This window comes from Mustela nivalis, assembly GCF_964662115.1.
Source record: "Mustela nivalis genome assembly, chromosome: 10".
Classification (NCBI taxonomy): Eukaryota; Metazoa; Chordata; class Mammalia; order Carnivora; family Mustelidae; genus Mustela; species Mustela nivalis.
In genome coordinates, this window is record NC_139029.1 from 99,800,758 (window position 1) to 99,804,895 (window position 4,138).

The 4,138-nt window shown below is 48.4% G+C and overlaps 1 long non-coding RNA gene across 2 annotated transcripts; it reads left to right on the forward strand.

Annotated features, from left to right (window-relative positions):
- Nucleotides 1-1,638: 1,638 nt before the first annotated feature.
- On the forward strand, nt 1,639-3,664 carry LOC309842217. 2 transcript variants are annotated; one of them, XR_014299566.1, is made up of 3 exons: nt 1,639-1,715; nt 2,347-2,439; nt 3,180-3,664. It is a non-coding gene; the product is annotated as an uncharacterized lncRNA (long non-coding RNA). The 2 variants fall into 2 exon arrangements; XR_014299567.1 differs by having other exon boundaries at nt 1,661-1,715; nt 2,325-2,439.
- Nucleotides 3,665-4,138: the final 474 nt, after the last annotated feature.

The following is a 4,138-nucleotide window of genomic DNA, read 5'->3' on the forward strand; positions in this document are numbered from 1 at the left end:
TTTCTTTTTTAAAGATTTCATTTTAGGGGCGCCTGGGTGGCTCAGTGGGTTAAGCCGCTGCCTTCGGCTCAGGTCATGATCTCGGGGTCCTGGGATCGAGTCCCGCATCGGGCTCTCTGCTCAGCAGGGAGCCCGCTTCCTCTTCTCTCTCTCTCTGCCTGCCTCTCAGTGTACTTGTAATTTCTCTCTGTCAAATAAATAAATAAAATCTTAAAAAAAAAAAAAGATTTCATTTTATTTTAGAGAGAGAGAAAAAGCATGCACAAGCAGGGGGAACTGCGGAGGGAGAGGGAGAAACACGCTCAGCAGGGAGTCCATCATGGGGCTCCATCCCAGCACCCTGAGATCATGACCTGAGCTGAATATGAATGCTTAACTGACTGAGCCACCCAGGCGCCCCTGCAGAACTCTTTCCATCTTGTCAAGCTCAGCCTGTATCAATTAAGCCACTCGCCATTCTTTCCTGCCCCAGCCCCTGCTGACCACCATTCTACTTGACTGCTCTAGGTACCTCTTACACGGGGAATCATACAATACTTGTCTTTTTGTAACTGACTTGTCGCTTAACACAATGACTTCAGGTTTCATCTGTGTTGTAGCAGGTGTCAGAATTTCTTTCCTTTTTAAGGCTGAATAATATTCCATCATATGCATCTACCACATTTTGTTCATCTGTTCATCGTCAACAGACAATTAGATTCCTTCCACCTTTTGATTACCAGGACTGTTGCTGCTAGGAATATGGGTGCATAAACCCTTCTTAAAGACCCTGATCTCAATTTTTTTGGTATACAGATATGCCCCACTTTTTGAAGCTTTGCATCCGGGCACTTTGCTTTTACAAAAGACCTACAATGAGTACCTGTTTTTTGCTAGCCCAAAGAAATCCAACGAGGAGTTTTGCTTTTAGGAAAAAAAGTCCCTCATCAGGATGTGTATATCCATACTGGAGCGGTACTCTCCCAAGTCCAAGGTGAGAATATGCCCTTGGCTTCTGCTCAGCTGCCCCTCCCCCAGCCACTCAGGGGCTGCCTGGCTTGGGGAAGAGGAAATAAAGCAGACCACATTTATTATTTAACCAGAGGCCCAGGTGCACCTGTTGTGGCATTGGGTGCTGTTTATGATTCCAGTAAAACGTATAGTTCCAAGTGTTAGATGACTTACAAGAGTTTTCTTCAATTCCAAACCTCAGAGAGGGAGGGGCAAAGGTCAGACAGCTGGGGTCCCTTTAAGTAAGATCTGCTTGCAGAGAGAGCCTTTAAAAAATGATGCACGGGTCTTGGCTTTGCCTTACCTATGTGCAACAGCAGCAGATCTCTCCCCCTGCAGCGGTTGGGCCAAGCCCCTGTTTGGTCCAGAGGGACTAAGCGGGAGGTAAGGCAGGGTAAGGCTGCCGGGATCGCAGCCGGAGAGGACTGGTCTGGCCTGACCCAAGCTTGCAGAGGCAGCCGGACTGTTCTACTTGAAGTCCTTGTCCCAGACACAGGTATCTTAACTGCCCCCTGAGGGATAACTAGTCAATGGAGGCACCGCCCTCCACGCATGCGCTCTGGTGTTCGCCTCACAGTCCCAGGTCAGCCATGCTTGACTGCCCCACGCCTGTTTGACGCTCAGCTCATTTCAGAAGCGCCTTTCGTACCTTGATCTGGTCATGGAGAAGCCAGAAGTCCAGGGAGAGCTCTGCCCTGGGGGAAGACTGGGAGAGGGGCTGAGAGGTGCTTGCAAGCCCAGCTCTCAACAGCAACGTGGAACAGGGCGGGGGGGGGGGGTCGGGGAGTGGGGAGTGGGGGTAGGGTGGGCAGTGAAGGAGCACCGGACACAGAGGAAGAAAGGGGGAAGGGCATCCCAGGGGAGGGCGGGCCTTGCCACTGCACCAGAGCGAAGTGAACAGCTGGATAAAGGGCCATGGGCGCATCCCTCTGATGGGGCTTAGCACCGGTATTCGAGGAAGTACAGGAAGTACGGGAGAGGCGCACTTTACAGCATTCATCCCTTCTAGGCTGGTGAAACGGGGTGGGAGTGGACTGCTTTCTGGAGCCCAGTGGCTTCCGCCGTCTTGCTCACACAGCTTCTCTGAGGGGCGCACATCTCCCCAGGCGTCCTTTCTGCTGCATCTACGGTATGGGAGGAGGCTCCTGGGCTAGGAGTTCTCTGGGAGGCAACAAACACCAGGCCTTAATGTGGAGGGGAAGGAGGCTGAGGAGGGGTCAAGGAGTGTGAGCAACCCTTCATTTAAGAGTTAGTTCTCAAAAAGGGAAGCCAGATGGACTAAAGGAAGAAAGAAAAGGGCACATGCATCTCACTTTCAAGATGTCTTCACACAGCCTGGGGCTTCTTCATATTCAGCTACATGTTTTAGACCTGCTGAATCAATGTACCTCAGTCCTGGAAAGGACAGGTGGGCTGATGGGTCCAGCCACATGATCCTACTGGTGGCAGGTAAGTTGCTGGATGTTATCCAGCCAGCTGGTGACAAAGTCCGGATTCAACCTTAGGTTCCTCATTCCCGGTGCAGGGCTGTTTCCATCTCCTCCTCTGGCTCCCACATTCCTCATTTTCCAGATCCCTCCTATAAGACTTTGTCCCTGGACCCAGAGCAGCAGGCCCTTTGGATAGAAGCCAACGGCTGGTTCAGGGAGCAGCAGGAGAGGGTGCTCCCTGGGAGGCTGGGGGATGGGCCACCCTGCAAGTTCATTTTATTCACTTCAATGAGACCAAATGGAATGGGAGCATTAACATGTTGAGTGTGCCTCCATGCTGTCTAAACCAGCCCTGAATACTAACCAGGAAGCTTAGCGGGAGCTAAAAATAACTGGCTAATCACCACCACGAAGAATTAACAAGGACTCGGAAGAAAGGGAAATGTCTTAATATTCCATCTCCCTACAGCTGGGCTCCAGCTGCGGTTAGTCCCCTCCTGGCTTCCACAGGGCAGGTAATTAGGCAGTACGGAAGCTCCAACACTAATGGCAGGAGGGGGCCTGCCCCAGCCTGCAGGAGGGTACATGGACTTGGGTTATTTGGGGTGAGGTGTTGGGAAGCAGTGAACATGGAAGAAATGCAATGCGACAGGAGGCAGGTTTTGAAGAACGAAACAGATGTCCTAGTTTATACCCCTTCTTTTCTAAAGAAGCAGCATCCTTAATTAAAGGGAAACATCTTTATATTCTGCTTTGCAGACCCTCAGGAAGTCTTCAGGAAGCACAGGTGCCTCGTTCAGCACTGAAGTCCAAGCCCTGGGTATACCCCATCGAACTGAGGTCTTCCTGGCAAAATTACCCTCTTTGGATAAGGACCAATGGGGAGCCACAATAAACCAAATGCTGTGAAGGGGCAGAGCATGTGAATAAAACCATGAAGGCATGACTGGAATGATTTATTCATAGAACTTGAAAGTAGGAATAGGAAACAATTATTGCAATTTGGAAAAGGCCAGTTCAAGAGAAGTTTTTAAAAAAAGAAATATTTTGTAGAGGACAGGACTGGGTGGCTCAGTTGTTTAAGTGTCTGCCTTGGCCTCAGGACATGAAGCCAGGGTCCTGGGACAGAGCCTTATGTCAGCTCTCTGCTCAACGGGAGCCTGCTTCTCCCTCTCCCCATGCCTGCTACAGAAGTAAATCTTGTAAAAAAACTGAAATCATATTAAGCATCTTCTCCGAAGACAATGGCATGATACCAGGAATCGATTACAAGAAAGTGCTGGAATAAACACATACACATGGAAGGTAAACAACACATTACTAAACAACTGATGGGTCAACCAAGCAATCAAAGAGGAAATAAAAAAATACATGGAGAGAAATGAAAATGAAAACACAATGGTCCAAAATCTTCGGGACACAACAAAAGCAGATCTAAGAGGAAAGTTTATAGTGATAAAGACCTAACTCAAGAAAAAATAAAAATTTCAAACCCAACATTACACCTAACAGAGCTAGATAAAGAACAACAAAACTCAATGCTAGTAGAAGGAAGGAAATAATAAAGACCAGAGCAGAAATCAATAGAGAAAAACAATAGAAAAAAAATCAATGAAACTAAGAGCTGGTTCCTTGAAAAGATAAACAAAGTTGATAAACCTTTAGCCAGACACAAAGAGAGAGAGAGAGAAAGACAGAGAGAGAGGACTCAAATCAAT